The 20680-nt window shown below is 38.7% G+C and overlaps 2 non-coding genes and 1 pseudogene across 2 annotated transcripts; all 3 read left to right on the forward strand.

Annotated features, from left to right (window-relative positions):
* The first annotated feature begins 265 nt into the window (after positions 1 to 265).
* LOC127010570 (large subunit ribosomal RNA) lies at positions 266 to 9700 on the forward strand (annotated as a pseudogene).
* Positions 9701 to 17204: 7504 nt separating this feature from the next.
* On the forward strand, positions 17205 to 19199 carry LOC127010537 (small subunit ribosomal RNA). The gene has a single exon (XR_007763293.1). It is a non-coding gene; the product is annotated as a small subunit ribosomal RNA (ribosomal RNA).
* Positions 19200 to 20402: 1203 nt separating this feature from the next.
* LOC127010597 (5.8S ribosomal RNA) lies at positions 20403 to 20581 on the forward strand. The gene has a single exon (XR_007763330.1). It is a non-coding gene; the product is annotated as a 5.8S ribosomal RNA (ribosomal RNA).
* Positions 20582 to 20680: the final 99 nt, after the last annotated feature.

Genomic DNA, 20680 nt, shown 5'->3' on the forward strand with positions numbered 1-20680 from the left:
AGTAAATAATTTGAATGTGAAAAACGAAGAGAAATATTTTCTTTTTCAATCAAATGATACTGAGAAATGTCTAGCATAAAAATTTATCTAGAATTGTCTCTTATTAATGATTAGAAAATAGAAAACCGTTGACAATATTATTGTTCTTCGTTGATTCGTTAAATCAAACAAATGCCATTTATATACAGATATTATTAATATAACGAATTTAATAAAATGTTTTATCATTATATATAAAGAATTAATTGCATATAAAAGTTATACACAACCTCAACTCATATGGGACTACCCCCTGAATTTAAGCATATTAATTAGGGGAGGAAAAGAAACTAACAAGGATTTTCTTAGTAGCGGCGAGCAAAAAGAAATCAGTTCAGCACTAAGTCACTTTGTCTATATGGCAAATGTGAGATGCAGTGTATGGAGCGTCAATATTCTAGTATGAGAAATTAACGATTTAAGTCCTTCTTAAATGAGGCCATTTACCCATAGAGGGTGCCAGGCCCGTATAACGTTAATGATTACTAGATGATGTTTCCAAAGAGTCGTGTTGCTTGATAGTGCAGCACTAAGTGGGTGGTAAACTCCATCTAAAACTAAATATAACCATGAGACCGATAGTAAACAAGTACCGTGAGGGAAAGTTGAAAAGAACTCTGAATAGAGAGTTAAACAGTACGTGAAACTGCTTAGAGGTTAAGCCCGATGAACCTGAATATCCGTTATGGAAAATTCATCATTAGAATTGTAATATTTAAACAATATTATGATAATAGTGTGCATTTTTTCCATATAAGGACATTGTAATCTATTAGCATACCAAATTTATCATAAAATATAACTTATAGTTTATTCAAATTAATTTGCTTGCATTTTAACACAGAATAAATGTTATTAATTTGATAAAGTGCTGATAGATTTATATGAATACAGTGCGTTAATTTTTCGGAATTATATAATGGCATAATTATCATTGATTTTTGTGTTTATTATATGCACTTGTAGGATTAACAATGCGAAAGATTCAGGATACCTTCGGGACCCGTCTTGAAACACGGACCAAGGAGTCTAACATATGTGCAAGTTATTGGGATATAAACCTAATAGCGTAATTAACTTGACTAATAATGGGATTAGTTTTTTAACTATTTATAGCTAATTAACACAATCCCGGGGCGTTCTATATAGTTATGTATAATGATATTTATATTATTTATGCCTCTAACTGGAACGTACCTTGAGCATATATGCTGTGACCCGAAAGATGGTGAACTATACTTGATCAGGTTGAAGTCAGGGGAAACCCTGATGGAAGACCGAAACAGTTCTGACGTGCAAATCGATTGTCAGAATTGAGTATAGGGGCGAAAGACCAATCGAACCATCTAGTAGCTGGTTCCTTCCGAAGTTTCCCTCAGGATAGCTGGTGCATTTTAATATTATATAAAATAATCTTATCTGGTAAAGCGAATGATTAGAGGCCTTAGGGTCGAAACGATCTTAACCTATTCTCAAACTTTAAATGGGTAAGAACCTTAACTTTCTTGATATGAAGTTCAAGGTTATGATATAATGTGCCCAGTGGGCCACTTTTGGTAAGCAGAACTGGCGCTGTGGGATGAACCAAACGTAATGTTACGGTGCCCAAATTAACAACTCATGCAGATACCATGAAAGGCGTTGGTTGCTTAAAACAGCAGGACGGTGATCATGGAAGTCGAAATCCGCTAAGGAGTGTGTAACAACTCACCTGCCGAAGCAACTAGCCCTTAAAATGGATGGCGCTTAAGTTGTATACCTATACATTACCGCTAAAGTAGATGATTTATATTACTTGTAATATAAATTTTGAAACTTTAGTGAGTAGGAAGGTACAATGGTATGCGTAGAAGTGTTTGGCGTAAGCCTGCATGGAGCTGCCATTGGTACAGATCTTGGTGGTAGTAGCAAATAATCGAATGAGACCTTGGAGGACTGAAGTGGAGAAGGGTTTCGTGTGAACAGTGGTTGATCACGAGTTAGTCGGTCCTAAGTTCAAGGCGAAAGCCGAAAATTTTCAAGTAAAATACAAATGCCAAACAAATATATATATTATATAAAATCTAGCTAAATTAATATACTTGAATAATTTTGAACGAAAGGGAATACGGTTCCAATTCCGTAACCTGTTGAGTATCCGTTTGTTATTAAATATGGGCCTCGTGCTCATCCTGGCAACAGGAACGACCATAAAGAAGCAAGAAGAGAGATATCGGAAGAGTTTTCTTTTCTGTTTTATAGCCGTACTACCATGGAAGTCTTTCGCAGAGAGATATGGTAGATGGGCTAGAAGAGCATGACATATACTGTTGTGTCGATATTTTCTCCTCGGACCTTGAAAATTTATGGTGGGGACACGCAAACTTCTCAACAGGCCGTACCAATATCCGCAGCTGGTCTCCAAGGTGAAGAGTCTCTAGTCGATAGAATAATGTAGGTAAGGGAAGTCGGCAAATTAGATCCGTAACTTCGGGATAAGGATTGGCTCTGAAGATTGAGATAGTCGGGCTTGATTGGGAAACAATAACATGGTTTATGTGCTCGTTCTGGGTAAATAGAGTTTCTAGCATTTATGTTAGTTACTTGTTCCCCGGATAGTTTAGTTACGTAGCCAATTGTGGAACTTTCTTGCTAAAATTTTTAAGAATACTAATTGGGTTAAACCAATTAGTTCTTATTAATTATAACGATTATCAATTAACAATCAATTCAGAACTGGCACGGACTTGGGGAATCCGACTGTCTAATTAAAACAAAGCATTGTGATGGCCCTAGCGGGTGTTGACACAATGTGATTTCTGCCCAGTGCTCTGAATGTCAAAGTGAAGAAATTCAAGTAAGCGCGGGTCAACGGCGGGAGTAACTATGACTCTCTTAAGGTAGCCAAATGCCTCGTCATCTAATTAGTGACGCGCATGAATGGATTAACGAGATTCCTACTGTCCCTATCTACACACAGTCGGTGTTAGATTGCTCGTGCGAACAGACGTGTTTTCCGTACGCTCCGCGAGTGTAGCCAATATTGACTGATAGAGACCAGATACGAAGCTAGAAACAGCACGAAAATTCGTGTTTTGTGCCTGCGAACCCAGTGCGCGTGTTTTCCCTGTGTAAAAGTGGTGAAACCGGGTGAAATTGGGTTTTTCCCATTGGAAATTTTCCATTGCGCCACGTGTGTCACGAGAGAGGCGCTCTCTTGAGAGAGGCGTTAGGCTTATTTAGGCACATTTTGCCTAAAACAGCTGTGCGGTTTGTGTCATCGCTAAACTTTTATCAGCTGATCAGCTGATAGAGCTTTCCGACCAGCTGATAATAAAGGGGTAAGTCCTTGGTGGAAAAGCTTTTGGGTTGGAACTGCCGATAACCGGCGGATGGCGCCACCCAAAATGGATGTTGGAGATTCTGGCAGTGAGAGTGCTAGTAGTAGGGGAAGCAGTGGGGGCAGAGGACGACCCAGAGGTAAGCGCAATAAAGCGCCGCTGAGGGACGCCTCTAGGTGCAAGTTGATGGCACTGGATGCAACTGCCGCTGACACTGCGACAGCCGCTGCCGCTGCCGCTGCCCCTGCTGCTGCCGCTGCCGCTGCGCTTGTCGCTGCCCTTGCCGCAGCCCCTGCCGCTCCCGCAGCCCCCGCCGCTGCTGCATCCTCTGCTGAACACGAGAAGACCTTCGTTGCACCAGCCAGTCCTCTAAAATCCTTCTCGGATAGGGAGTGGAGAGGTAATGGTGCCGTCGCTGCCGAGATGGGGGACATCCGATCGGAGATCGGTAGGATGTTCATGGTCTCCTATGCCAACCCGGCCACAAATGTGAAGGTACAGTCCGTAGCCAACCGCTACGAGGAGGTTGTTGCAGCCCTCCTTATACGGATTGGAGTGCTTGAGGACCGCCTTAAGAAGCAGACACCGGTTGCCTCGGCCGTCTCATACGCAGCCGCCGCTGCTAGAGGCGCGCACCTTATCGCCTCACCTGCTGCCCCTGTCGCCCCCTATGCCCCTGTAGCCGCACCGCGGAAAATCCGGGAGACCTGGTCGGCAGTCGTTGCATGTGATGATCCGGCCTTATCAGGGAGGCAAATTGCGGACAAGGTCCGCAAAGAGGTAGCGCCTGCTTTGGGCGTCAGAGTGCATGAGGTGCGAGAGTTGAAGCGGGGCGGCGCGATTATTCGCACGCCATCGCAGGCGGAGATGTCGAAAATCGTTGCCTCCGCAAAATTCGCTGAGGTGGGCCTTAAGGTGTCCAAAAACACTGCCGCAAAACCCAGGGTGACGGTACAGGATGTGGACACCACTGTGACGCCGGATGAGTTCATGATGGAGTTAAAAGAGAAAAACTTCGAGGAGATGTCGCTGAAGGAGTTCCAGAAGGCGGTAGTCCTGGCGACCAAGCCCTGGTCAGCAGCTAACAGCGCCACTATAAACGTGACGCTGGAAGTAGATGATCAGGCGTTGGCCGTTCTCGAAAGCGGGAGGGTGTATATCAAGTGGTTCTCTTACCGCTGCCGCTCTCAAGTGCGCACCTATGCGTGCCACCGATGCCTTGGTTTTGACCACAAAGTCAGCGAGTGTCGGTACGCTAGAGAAAACCAGGTCTGCCGCCAGTGCGGACAGAACGACCACGTCGCGGCGAAGTGCAAAAATGCGGTGGACTGCCGTAACTGCCGCCATAAAGGGCTACCCTCGGGGCACTATATGCTCTCGGGTGGATGCCCGATATATAGCGCTGTGCTAGCCAGGGTGCAAGCTAGACATTAAGATGTTCAGCTTCATCCAAGCGAATTGTGGTCGAGGCCGTTGCGCTGTCATCGAGCTTGCAAAGCGGATGAGAGATGCTGGCCACCTGTTCGCACTCATTCAGGAGCCCTATGTGGACGCAGGCAAGCGTCTCACTGGACTCCCTGGAGGCATGAGAATCTTCGCTGACAAAAGGAAGAAAGCTGCCATCATCGTGGACGACCCGTCTGCCATCTGCATGCCCATCGAGACATTGACGACGGATTATGGAGTGTGCGTGAGTGTCACAGGAAAATACGGCACCATTTTTCTGTCCTCCGTATACTGCCAGTACTCAGCTGCCCTGCAGCCCTACACTGACTACCTGGATACGGTTCTGCTGCTAGCCAGCAGGACACCGACAATCCTCGGACTTGATGCGAATGCGGTTTCCCCGATGTGGTTCAGCAAAACTCCAGCTAACTCTGGAGACCGTCTGAATCGCGAACGGGGACAGCACATGGACGAGTGGATCATCGCAAGCGGTGTCTGTGTGCTTAATACGGCCAGCCAGGTGTTCACGTTCGATAATCACCGCTCCAGAAGTGATATCGACGTGACCTTCACCAACGAAGCAGTGCGTGTGTGGGCAACATACGAATGGAGAGTTGACTTCTGGGAGCTGAGTGATCACAACATCATCACTGTTGAGGTTACTCCAGATCCAAGCAGTACCGTTGAGAGCCTAGCTCCGGTACCGCAATGGAGGCTCTCCAATGCAAGTTGGCGAAGATTCAGAGTAGAACTAAGGGATGTAGCTGAATGTCTCGAGGAACTGGAGGAATCGCCGTTGGATGATCATGTGTCAGCCCTTCGCTCCATCGTACACGAAGTGTGCGACAGGGTAATAGGGCGCAGGATACCTGCAGCAAGGGGAAACGTAATATGGTGGAATCCTGAACTGAGTACCAAGCGCCAAGAGGTCAGGAGACTGAGGCGCAGGCTGCAGGCAGCTCGTCGGAGTGGCACCGGCGATGTTGAGCGACTTGCCGCTGGATTAAGGCTTGCCTCAGGCCAGTATAAGAAGCTTATCCTGATGACAAAGGAACAAAACTGGCGGGACTTCGTGGGACGGCACAAGGATGATCCATGGGGGCACGCCTACCGAATATGCCGAGGCCGGAAAAAGACAACCGATCTTGGATGTCTTAGGTCGAACGGCGCGCTACTTACGACATGGCACGACTGCGCAGATATACTCCTCCGCAACTTCTTCCCTGTTGCGGAATCCACAGTGCGTGAGGGTATAACTCCTGCTGCTCCACCGACCCTCGAAGCCTTCGAGGTGGCAACCAGCGTCGCGAAGCTGAGAAGCCGGCGATCGCCGGGAATGGACGGCATCACGGGTGGGATCGTCAAGGAGGTATGGCGTGCTATCCCTCAGCACCTGACGAAGTTGTACTCTCGATGCCTCTCGGAAGGATATTTTCCTGCCGAGTGGAAACACCCGAGAGTGATACCGCTGGTAAAGGGGCCAGATAAGGACAGGAGCGATCCTGCCTCTTATCGTGGCATATGCCTTTTGCCAGTGTTCGGAAAGGTGCTGGAAGGGATCATGGTGAATCGACTGAAGGATGTGCTACCGGATGGCTGCAGATGGCAATTTGGATTTCGGCCTGGACGCTGCGTTGAGGATGCGTGGATGCACGCTAAAAACACCGTTTCCACCAGCCGCGAGAGGAGGGTGCTGGGAATCTTTGTTGATTTCAAGGGTGCCTTCGACAATGTTGAGTGGAACGCGGTGCTGGATCGGCTTATCGACGTCGGCTGTCGAGAGATAGACTTGTGGAAAAGTTATTTCTCCGGTCGAAGTGCCAGTATCATCAGCAGTTACGAAGCGGCCACAGTGTCGGTTACACGGGGCTGCCCGCAAGGGTCCGTCAGTGGTCCATTTATTTGGAACCTACTGATGGATGTGCTGCTTCAGCGCCTGGAGCCACATTGTGCTCTGAGCGCGTTTGCAGATGACTTGCTACTTTTCGTCGATGGGAATTCCCGTGCCGATCTGGAGCGAAAGGGCGAGCAGTTGATGGACATCGTGGGAGCCTGGGGAGCTGAGGTTGGAGTGAGTGTGTCAACCAGCAAGACGGCAATCATGTTGCTGAAAGGGAATCTTTCAGACACTAGGAGACCGACCGTACGGTTTGCTGGAGCAAGCCTGCCATACGTCACCAAATGCCGGTACCTTGGCATCTTAGTCGGCGAGCGGATGAGCTTTCTCCCGCATATCTCTGCTCTCAGAGATCGGCTGGCTGGAGTTGCCGGAGGGCTAGCACGGGTGCTCCGAGTCGATTGGGGGCTCAGCTCCCGTGCTAAGAGGACGATATACAGCGGACTCATGGTCCCCTGTGCACTCTTCGGTGCCTCGGTCTGGTACAAGGCGGCGAGCAAGGGCAAGTCCTTAAGACTCCTCACCTCGTGCCAGAGGACCATCCTATTAGGATGCCAACCGGTATGCCGCACAGTGTCCACGGTGGCACTGCAGGTGCTTGCTGGTGCTCCTCCAATGGATTTAGATGCTCACAGGATGGCAGTGAAGTTTAAGCTCAGAAAGCACGTTCCCCTGGACGAGAGCGACTGGCTCTATGGACAGGACTTGTCTGTGTTGGACTGGAAATCCAAGATGGCTCTGCTAGACGAATGTCTGCTAAATGAGTGGCAACTCAGATGGGACCAAGCGGCTCACGGTTTTGTGACTCGCCAGTTTTTCCCAGAGGCAGCGTTCGTCTACAAGAGGAAGGACTTTGTCTTCACCTTAAGAGCCGGATTCTTGCTGACAGGACACGGGTCGTTCAACGCTTTCCTCCATGGTAGAACCCTCAGCACCACAACCGCATGCTCATGTGGAGAGGAGAGTGAGGACTGGCTTCACGTACTATGTGAGTGCCGCCTCTATAGCGATTTGCGTGACTTGGATGCCCTTGGCATTGTTCGAGTCCAAGAACGATGGAACGTCGCAGGAGTAGTCGAGACCCCAGAACGGATGCGTCTCCTAGGAGCTTTTGCTGATGCTGCCTTCTCGAGGCGTAGGATGGAAGCGACGAGGGATGAACCGCAGGCGCCGGGACAATAGTCCCAAAACCCCCTTGCCGTGTGGCAACGGCGAAGAATACTGCCACAGCTTGTCATTGCTTGTCGTAGGAGGCGACTAATATGACATGGTTGCCCCATCCGAGCTTGTCGGAGCTGAAGGGGTGAGGCCCACCGAGCCTGAAATTTCGGTGCCACGGGTTGAGTGGTTCTCCAAGGCTACTCATTGAGGTCGGCCCCCTAGTGGGAGTTTCGTGGTGGCTGTGGTTGACACCTATATCGCGGGTAGAGTCCCCGGGCTCGACGTGGATGTTGCGTTAATACAACTCGGGTGCTGCGACCCAAAGAACAGTAGAGATTTTAGATAGATCTCGCCCCTATGCAAGGGGGAGTGCTTGCCCGACAAGCAAGTACTTAAATTGCTACTGGGGTGGTTGCTATGTACATAGCTATAGCTTCTAGTCCAGGGCGTTGGTTTGGCGCTTAACCCAGACCCTTGCATTATATACTCCCTTGTGGGTATATTAGAATGCCGTGGCTGTAATCCCTTCAGTGCGGAACACGTCACGTTAAATAAGTTCGGAGGGATCCGAGACACACCTGTCCCTATCTACTATCTAGCGAAACCACAGCCAAGGGAACGGGCTTGGAATAATTAGCGGGGAAAGAAGACCCTTTTGAGCTTGACTCTAATCTGGCAGTGTAAGGAGACATAAGAGGTGTAGAATAAGTGGGAGATATTAGACCTCGGTTTGGTATCGCCAATGAAATACCACTACTCTTATTGTTTCCTTACTTACTTGATTAAATGGAACGTGTATCATTTCCTAGCCATTATACGGATATATTTATTATATCTTATGGTATTGGGTTTTGATGCAAGCTTCTTGATCAAAGTATCACGAGTTTGTTATATAATCGCAAACAAATTCTTTAATAAAACGGTGCATTTATGTATTTTTGATTTGAAAATTTGGTATAACTCCAATTGCTCAGGTATGATCCAATTCAAGGACATTGCCAGGTAGGGAGTTTGACTGGGGCGGTACATCTCTCAAATAATAACGGAGGTGTCCCAAGGCCAGCTCAGTGCGGACAGAAACCACACATAGAGCAAAAGGGCAAATGCTGACTTGATCTCGGTGTTCAGTACACACAGGGACAGCAAAAGCTCGGCCTATCGATCCTTTTGGTTTAAAGAGTTTTTAACAAGAGGTGTCAGAAAAGTTACCATAGGGATAACTGGCTTGTGGCGGCCAAGCGTTCATAGCGACGTCGCTTTTTGATCCTTCGATGTCGGCTCTTCCTATCATTGTGAAGCAAAATTCACCAAGCGTTGGATTGTTCACCCATGCAAGGGAACGTGAGCTGGGTTTAGACCGTCGTGAGACAGGTTAGTTTTACCCTACTAATGACAAAACGTTGTTGCGACAGCATTCCTGCGTAGTACGAGAGGAACCGCAGGTACGGACCAATGGCACAATACTTGTTCGAGCGAACAGTGGTATGACGCTACGTCCGTTGGATTATGCCTGAACGCCTCTAAGGTCGTATCCGTGCTGGACTGCAATGATAAATAAGGGGCAATTTGCATTGTATGGCTTCTAAACCATTTAAAGTTTATAATTTACTTTTTAAACGACAATGGATGTGATGCCAATGTAATTTGTAACATAGTAAATTGGGAGGATCTTTGATCACCTGATGCCGCGCTAGTTACATATAAAAGCATTATTTAATACAATGACAAAGCCTAGAATCAATTGTAAACGACTTTTGTAACAGGCAAGGTGTTGTAAGTGGTTGAGCAGCTGCCATACTGCGATCCACTGAAGCTTATCCTTTGCTTGATGATTCGATAATAAAATTGCATAATTTATTTGTTGTGTTGAACTTCTTATATAAAGTTCAACCAACAATCTATTTGTATGCATTGATTGTTTGCTTGGCTTTGTGGCGAATTTTTAATCCTTTATATATTACATTCCTAAGGTCTAGATTTTCAAGTAAGAGACCAATTTGATTAACATATCAATATAAGTACAACTCGACCATCTAATAATAACAATATGAATCGTCATCTTATTAGTGACGCGAAGATTGGCAAACATATAATATAAAAATATTCCTAAGGTCTAGATTTTCAAGTAAGAGACCAATTTGATTAACATATCAATATAAGTACAACTCGACCATCTAATAATAACAATATGAATCGTCATCTTATTAGTGACGCGAAGATTGGCAAACATATAATATAAAAATATTCCTAAGGTCTAGATTTTCAAGTAAGAGACCAATTTGATTAACATATCAATATAAGTACAACTCGACCATCTAATAATAACAATATGAATCGTCATCTTATTAGTGACGCGAAGATTGGCAAACATATAATATAAAAATATTCCTAAGGTCTAGATTTTCAAGTAAGAGACCAATTTGATTAACATATCAATATAAGTACAACTCGACCATCTAATAATAACAATATGAATCGTCATCTTATTAGTGACGCGAAGATTGGCAAACATATAATATAAAAATATTCCTAAGGTCTAGATTTTCAAGTAAGAGACCAATTTGATTAACATATCAATATAAGTACAACTCGACCATCTAATAATAACAATATGAATCGTCATCTTATTAGTGACGCGAAGATTGGCAAACATATAATATAAAAATATTCCTAAGGTCTAGATTTTCAAGTAAGAGACCAATTTGATTAACATATCAATATAAGTACAACTCGACCATCTAATAATAACAATATGAATCGTCATCTTATTACTGACGCGAAGATTGGCAAACATATAATATACAAATATTCCTAAGGTCTAGATTTTCAAGTAAGAGACCAATTTGATTAACATATCAATATAAGTACAACTCGACCATCTAATAATAACAATATGAATCGTCATCTTATTAGTGACGCGAAGATTGGCAAACATATAATATAAAAATATTCCTAAGGTCTAGATTTTCAAGTAAGAGACCAATTTGATTAACATATCAATATAAGTACAACTCGACCATCTAATAATAACAATATGAATCGTCATCTTATTAGTGACGCGAAGATTGGCAAACATATAATATAAAAATATTCCTAAGGTCTAGATTTTCAAGTAAGAGACCAATTTGATTAACATATCAATATAAGTACAACTCGACCATCTAATAATAACAATATGAATCGTCATCTTATTAGTGACGCGAAGATTGGCAAACATATAATATAAAAATATTCCTAAGGTCTAGATTTTCAAGTAAGAGACCAATTTGATTAACATATCAATATAAGTACAACTCGACCATCTAATAATAACAATATGAATCGTCATCTTTTTAGTGACGCGAAGATTGGCAAACATATAATATAAAAATATTCCTAAGGTCTAGAATCTTAAGCAATAGACCAATTCAACTAAGAGTTGACATATAAAAATATGTTCCTTTTAATGTTAGCAAAATTTTATCGTCACATACTGTTAGTGACGCGAACGTTTTTTTCTCCATGTTTATATGAATGTTTATTCAAAGGTAGAAAGGCAGGATCGTTATTTTATAAGTGAAGCGATAAAAAAATATTATGCAATAGGACATCTATTTATAAATATTTTTAAGTCTTAGAAATTCAAGTAAAGAGATTCAAGAAATTCATTCAACTTAGAGCGCACATATAATTAAAACTATTCCTGAGGTTTAGAAACCAAATTAAATAAAGAGGACATATAAACGTATGTGGTATTTTGATGGTAGTAAAAATTTATCGCGATATTATTAGTGACGCGACCAATTTTTATACTCTTTGCTCCATGTGCAAATATATCTAGTGTTTAGATAGTCAATTAAAAATGACAATTTTAACTAAAAGACTTAAAAAAGTGTTTGTCAAACTTATAATTTTGTCAATACTATATAAAACGCCAATCATATCCTTATAAAAGTAAATACGGTATATGGTTATAAATACAAAACCATATATAAATAAAAAAATGAAATCGTATGTATATGGCTTATAGGTATAATACCTATAAGGCATAATAATGTATAATATTAGCAAATATACATATAAAAGTGCATAAATTGTATAGATATGACATAAAGAAGGCATTTATGAGAATAGCTAGTAGAATTTGCCCATACACTACTAGCGAAATGAGATATTTATACCTAGTGAGGGCGGCACTAGTACTATAAATTGTGGCAAAATAAATCTTATGCAAATGCATAGGATTTTGTCAATACCGTACAAAAAACTAAGTAAAACGTATGGATATTGAAAAATAAATGGATTATATTCATAAAATACGAATATTTCTTGCATTCTCTTGTTATACGAGAGAATATCATACGGAGCGGGCAGCCCCTAGTATAGTAAGCAGTCGAATGGGAGACAGCGTGTCCAAAAACACCTATAGGGAGGTGGTCGTTGGCGGACCTCTCCTCGTATTGGTCAAACTTATGATTTTGTCAATACTATATAAAACGCCAATCATATCCATATAAAAGTGAATACAGTATATGGATATGAATAAAAAACCATACATAAATAAAAAAAAAATATGTATAAAAAATTATACATATATTTATATTAAGCAATCGTATGGATGTGGCTTATAGGTATAATACCTATAAGGCATAATAATGTATAATATAGCAAATATACATATAAAAGTGCATGAATTGTATAGATATGGCATATAAGTGACATATTTATGAGAATAGCTAGTAGAATTTCCCCATACACTACTAGCGAAATGAGATATTTATACCTAGTGAGGGCGGCACTAGTACTATAAATTGTGGCAAAATAAATCTTATGCAAATGCATAGGATTTTGTCAATACCGTACAAAAAACTAAGTAAAACGTATGGATATTGAAAAATAAATGGATTATATTCATAAAATACGAATATTTCTTGCATTCTCTTGTTATATGAGAGAATATCATACGGAGCGGGTAGCCCCTAGTATAGTAAGCAGTCGAATGGGAGACAGCGTGTCCAAAAACACCTATAGGGAGGTGGTCGTTGGCGGACCTCTCCTCGTATTGGTCAAACTTATGATTTTGTCAATACTATATAAAACGCCAATCATATCCATATAAAAGTGAATACAGTATATGGATATGAATAAAAAACCATACATAAATAAAAAAAAATATGTATAAAAAATTATACATATATTTATATTAAGCAATCGTATGGATGTGGCTTATAGGTATAATACCTATAAGGCATAATAATGTATAATATAGCAAATATACATATAAAAGTGCATGAATTGTATAGATATGGCATATAAGTGACATATTTATGAGAATAGCTAGTAGAATTTGCCCATATACTACTAGCGAAATGAGATATTTATACCTAGTGAGGGCGGCACTAGTACTATAAATTGTGGCAAAATAAATCTTATGCAAATGCATAGGATTTTGTCAATACCGTACAAAAAACTAAGTAAAACGTATGGATATTGAAAAATAAATGGATTATATTCATAAAATACGAATATTTCTTGCATTCTCTTGTTATATGAGAGAATATCATACGGAGCGGGTAGCCCCTAGTATAGTAAGCAGTCGAATGGGAGACAGCGTGTCCAAAAACACCTATAGGGAGGTGGTCGTTGGCGGACCTCTCCTCGTATTGGTCAAACTTATGATTTTGTCAATACTATATAAAACGCCAATCATATCCATATAAAAGTGAATACAGTATATGGATATGAATAAAAAACCATACATAAATAAAAAAAAAAATATGTATAAAAAATTATACATATATTTATATTAAGCAATCGTATGGATGTGGCTTATAGGTATAATACCTATAAGGCATAATAATGTATAATATAGCAAATATACATATAAAAGTGCATGAATTGTATAGATATGGCATATAAGTGACATATTTATGAGAATAGCTAGTAGAATTTCCCCATACACTACTAGCGAAATGAGATATTTATACCTAGTGAGGGCGGCACTAGTACTATAAATTGTGGCAAAATAAATCTTATGCAAATGCATAGGATTTTGTCAATACCGTACAAAAAACTAAGTAAAACGTATGGATATTGAAAAATAAATGGATTATATTCATAAAATACGAATATTTCTTGCATTCTCTTGTTATATGAGAGAATATCATACGGAGCGGGTAGCCCCTAGTATAGTAAGCAGTCGAATGGGAGACAGCGTGTCCAAAAACACCTATAGGGAGGTGGTCGTTGGCGGACCTCTCCTCGTATTGGTCAAACTTATGATTTTGTCAATACTATATAAAACGCCAATCATATCCATATAAAAGTGAATACAGTATATGGATATGAATAAAAAACCATACATAAATAAAAAAAAATATGTATAAAAAATTATACATATATTTATATTAAGCAATCGTATGGATGTGGCTTATAGGTATAATACCTATAAGGCATAATAATGTATAATATAGCAAATATACATATAAAAGTGCATGAATTGTATAGATATGGCATATAAGTGACATATTTATGAGAATAGCTAGTAGAATTTCCCCATACACTACTAGCGAAATGAGATATTTATACCTAGTGAGGGCGGCACTAGTACTATAAATTGTGGCAAAATAAATCTTATGCAAATGCATAGGATTTTGTCAATACCGTACAAAAAACTAAGTAAAACGTATGGATATTGAAAAATAAATGGATTATATTCATAAAATACGAATATTTCTTGCATTCTCTTGTTATATGAGAGAATATCATACGGAGCGGGTAGCCCCTAGTATAGTAAGCAGTCGAATGGGAGACAGCGTGTCCAAAAACACCTATAGGGAGGTGGTCGTTGGCGGACCTCTCCTCGTATTGGTCAAACTTATGATTTTGTCAATACTATATAAAACGCCAGTCATATCCATATAAAAGTGAATACAGTATATGGATATGAATAAAAAACCATACATAAATAAAAAAAAAATATGTATAAAAAATTATACATATATTTATATTAAGCAATCGTATGGATGTGGCTTATAGGTATAATACCTATAAGGCATAATAATGTATAATATAGCAAATATACATATAAAAGTGCATGAATTGTATAGATATGGCATATAAGTGACATATTTATGAGAATAGCTAGTAGAATTTCTCCATACACTACTAGCGAAATGAGATATTTATACCTAGTGAGGGCGGCACTAGTACTATAAATTGTGGCAAAATAAATCTTATGCAAATGCATAGGATTTTGTCAATACCGTACAAAAAACTAAGTAAAACGTATGGATATTGAAAAATAAATGGATTATATTCATAAAATACGAATATTTCTTGCATTCTCTTGTTATATGAGAGAATATCATACGGAGCGGGTAGCCCCTAGTATAGTAAGCAGTCGAATGGGAGACAGCGTGTCCAAAAACACCTATAGGGAGGTGGTCGTTGGCGGACCTCTCCTCGTATTGGTCAAACTTATGATTTTGTCAATACTATATAAAACGCCAATCATATCCATATAAAAGTGAATACAGTATATGGATATGAATAAAAAACCATACATAAATAAAAAAAAAATATGTATAAAAAATTATACATATATTTATATTAAGCAATCGTATGGATGTGGCTTATAGGTATAATACCTATAAGGCATAATAATGTATAATATAGCAAATATACATATAAAAGTGCATGAATTGTATAGATATGGCATATAAGTGACATATTTATGAGAATAGCTAGTAGAATTTCCCCATACACTACTAGCGAAATGAGATATTTATACCTAGTGAGGGCGGCACTAGTACTATAAATTGTGGCAAAATAAATCTTATGCAAATGCATAGGATTTTGTCAATACCATACATAAACCGTATGGATATTGAGAAGTTAATAGATTACATCTATAATATGAGAAGTATTTTAGTATTCTTATTAAATAAGAGAATACTATAAGGGTGAGTGGCAAAGAGAATTGAATATACCCGAATGGGAGACAGCGTGTCCAAAAACTACTATAGGTGGTGTGGCAAATATGAGGAAGGCAATATATCCATATAATGAAAATAAAAGTGCGTTTTCTTATTATATAAGAGAACACTATATGGGTTAGTGGCAAAGTAAATTGAATATACCCGAATGGGAGACAGCGTGTCCAAAAACTACTATAGGTGGTGTGGCAAATATGAGGAAGGCAATATATCCATATAATGAAAATAAAAGTGCGTTTTCTTATTATATAAGAGAACACTATATGGGTGAGTGGCAAAGTAAATTGAATATACCCGAATGGGAGACAGCGTGTCCAAAAACTACTATAGGTGGTGTGGCAAATATGAGGAAGGCAATATATCCATATAATGAATATAAAAGTGCGTTGTCTTATTATATAAGAGAACACTATATGGGTGAGTGGCAAAGTAAATTGAATATACCCGAATGGGAGACAGCGTGTCCAAAAACTACTATAGGATGGTCAATGGGCCGGCCGTCTGCTATTGACATATGTCAGTAGAGAAGATATTATCCGTCAAATTTGTTTCTTTATTCATTTATTTGAATACGAGACTTGGCTCCGCGGTTAATATTTTAAGCCCAAAGATAATAACGTTGAAACAAAGGACAAGTTTCTATTGTACATAGAATAACAAATTGTTTCCGAATTTTATCGTTAATTTTAGGAGGTAGGCTAACATGATTTATATTATATGTGTATTATTAAATAATAATAGTACATAAAAGTCTACCAAAGAAATATAAAAATGTAATTATGAATACATTTTCAATATTAATATCAACTTATATTGTTGATAATAAAAAATAGCTATTAAGAGGGTTATTTAAGAAATTATATAATATATAATAAAGAGTATATATATAAATAATATATAAGTATATATTATTTAAGAAATAAATATAGTAGTAATAATGATATATATACACTCGGTTCTATTTTATATATTACCAGAGACTTATATGGATATATATAGATAAATTTTAAATTTATCGTCAAAATACAAATGATTAACTCAATATCTTATATTGGTTAAACAAAAATTGTACATGTGTGGATACAATATATTATGTATGTCGAACAAAAATGATATTTTAGAATGAAATGTGCATATATAAAGAAAATATATGAAAAATAAATATTGTGTTTATAAAGAATATGATTCTTTTTGACATCAATAAAAACTTGTTATTATTAGTGGCGAAACAAGTATAAATTGGAAAACAAACGTATACGAATGCTATATAAAAATGGCCGTATTCGATAGAAATAAAATCTATAACAACATATATATTGCTAATTTCTATTCAAAAAATATGAATGAAATATGAATAAAAACATTATTCTGGTTGATCCTGCCAGTAGTTATATGCTTGTCTCAAAGATTAAGCCATGCATGTCTAAGTACACACGAATTAAAAGTGAAACCGCAAAAGGCTCATTATATCAGTTATGGTTCCTTAGATCGTTAACAGTTACTTGGATAACTGTGGTAATTCTAGAGCTAATACATGCAATTAAAACATGAACCTTATGGAACATGTGCTTTTATTAGGCTAAAACCAAGCGATCGCAAGATCGTTATATTGGTTGAACTCTAGATAACATGCAGATCGTATGGTCTTGTACCGACGACAGATCTTTCAAATGTCTGCCCTATCAACTTTTGATGGTAGTATCTAGGACTACCATGGTTGCAACGGGTAACGGGGAATCAGGGTTCGATTCCGGAGAGGGAGCCTGAGAAACGGCTACCACATCTAAGGAAGGCAGCAGGCGCGTAAATTACCCACTCCCAGCTCGGGGAGGTAGTGACGAAAAATAACAATACAGGACTCATATCCGAGGCCCTGTAATTGGAATGAGTACACTTTAAATCCTTTAACAAGGACCAATTGGAGGGCAAGTCTGGTGCCAGCAGCCGCGGTAATTCCAGCTCCAATAGCGTATATTAAAGTTGTTGCGGTTAAAACGTTCGTAGTTGAACTTGTGCTTCATACGGGTAGTACAACTTACAATTGTGGTTAGTACTATACCTTTATGTATGTAAGCGTATTACCGGTGGAGTTCTTACATGTGCTTAGATACTTGTATTTTTTCATATGTTCCTCCTATTTAAAAACCTGCATTAGTGCTCTTAAACGAGTGTTATTGTGGGCCGGTACAATTACTTTGAACAAATTAGAGTGCTTAAAGCAGGCTTCAAATGCCTGAATATTCTGTGCATGGGATAATGAAATAAGACCTCTGTTCTGCTTTCATTGGTTTTCAGATCAAGAGGTAATGATTAATAGAAGCAGTTTGGGGGCATTAGTATTACGACGCGAGAGGTGAAATTCTTGGACCGTCGTAAGACTAACTTAAGCGAAAGCATTTGCCAAAGATGTTTTCATTAATCAAGAACGAAAGTTAGAGGTTCGAAGGCGATCAGATACCGCCCTAGTTCTAACCATAAACGATGCCAGCTAGCAATTGGGTGTAGCTACTTTTATGGCTCTCTCAGTCGCTTCCCGGGAAACCAAAGCTTTTGGGCTCCGGGGGAAGTATGGTTGCAAAGCTGAAACTTAAAGGAATTGACGGAAGGGCACCACCAGGAGTGGAGCCTGCGGCTTAATTTGACTCAACACGGGAAAACTTACCAGGTCCGAACATAAGTGTGTAAGACAGATTGATAGCTCTTTCTCGAATCTATGGGTGGTGGTGCATGGCCGTTCTTAGTTCGTGGAGTGATTTGTCTGGTTAATTCCGATAACGAACGAGACTCAAATATATTAAATAGATATCTTCAGGATTATGGTGTTGAAGCTTATATAGCCTTCATTCATGGTGGCAGTAAAATGTTTATTGTGTTTGAATGTGTTTATATAAGTGGAGCCGTACCTGTTGGTTTGTCCCATTATAAGGACACTAGCTTCTTAAATGGACAAATTGCGTCTAGCAATAATGAGATTGAGCAATAACAGGTCTGTGATGCCCTTAGATGTCCTGGGCTGCACGCGCGCTACAATGAAAGTATCAACGTGTATTTCCTAGACCGAGAGGTCCGGGTAAACCGCTGAACCACTTTTATGCTTGGGATTGTGAACTGAAACTGTTCACATGAACTTGGAATTTCCAGTAAGTGTGAGTCATTAACTCGCATTGATTACGTCCCTGCCCTTTGTACACACCGCCCGTCGCTACTACCGATTGAATTATTTAGTGAGGTCTCCGGACGTGATCACTGTGACGCCTTGCGTGTTACGGTTGTTTCGCAAAAGTTGACCGAACTTGATTATTTAGAGGAAGTAAAAGTCGTAACAAGGTTTCCGTAGGTGAACCTGCGGAAGGATCATTAATGTTTTAATATCCTTACCGTTAATAAAATATTTGTTTATATTATAATAAATACATTATAGTATTACAAATAAAATATGAATTGCCAAAATGTATATGAGATCTATTATAGATCAAATGAAATTTCGAACAAGCAAATCGAAATAATGCAAATATTAAAATTATATATTGTATTTAATACATATGAGAGAAATTAATAAGCAGCCAAAGCAAACAAATAAAAATTCGAACAAGCAAATCGAATTATTAAAATAATAATATTAAATTATTATTGTATATCCTTACCGTTAATAAAATATTTGTTTATATTATAATAAATACATTATAATAATACAAATAAAATATGAATTGCCAAAATGTATATGAGATCTAATATAGATCAAATGAAATTTCGAACAAGCAAATCGAAATAATGCAAATATTAAAATTATATATTGTATTTAATACATATGAGAGAAATAATAAGCAGCCAAAGCAAACAAATAAAAATTCGAACAAGCAAATCGAATTATTAAAATAATAATATTAAATTATTATTGTATATCCTTACCGTTAATAAAATATTTGTTTATATTATAATAAATACATTATAGTAATACAAATAAAATATGAATTGCCAAAATGTATATGATCTAATATAGATCAAATGAAATTTCGAACAAGCAAATCGAAATAATGCAAATATTAAAATTATATATTGTATTTAATACATATGAGAGAAATAATAAGCAGCCAAAACAAACAAATAAAAATTCGAACAAGCAAATCGAATTATTAAAATAATAATATTAAATTATTATTGTATATAAACACAATTAAAATACTGTGTGTATATGGACCATAATATACACGCGTTGCGATATGTATTGTTCATCTCAGTTATGCGCATACATTGGATAATGCAACAACCTAAAATGTACAATGTTGTACCTGGTTTTATACAGGTTAATGTTTTATATAAATTTCAATTTATATCGCTAAAAAAGTATTAATATATATATATATATATTTATTTACAATAAATGCAATTTAAAAAGAAATACTTTGATATATATTGGTTATATAAAACTAAGACATTTCGCAGCATTCGTTTTAGGTATAAAAATAAATTTATTGAAGGAATTGATATATGCCAGTAAAATGGTGTATTTTTAATTTCTTTCAATAAAAACATATTTGACAAAATTAAGAAACCAATTTATAAAACTCTAAGCGGTGGATCACTCGGCTCATGGGTCGATGAAGAACGCAGCAAACTGTGCGTCATCGTGTGAACTGCAGGACACATGAACATCGACATTTTGAACGCATATCGCAGTCCATGCTGTTATGTACTTTAATTAATTTTATAGTGCTGCTTGGACTACATATGGTTGAGGGTTGTAAGACTAAGCTAATTAAGTTGCTTATACAAATTTTATAATGAAATTTTATAAGCATATGGTATATTATTGGATAATAATAATTTAATTATTTTATTCA

This window comes from Drosophila biarmipes, chromosome X (genome assembly GCF_025231255.1).
Source record: "Drosophila biarmipes strain raj3 chromosome X, RU_DBia_V1.1, whole genome shotgun sequence".
Classification (NCBI taxonomy): Eukaryota; Metazoa; Arthropoda; class Insecta; order Diptera; family Drosophilidae; genus Drosophila; species Drosophila biarmipes.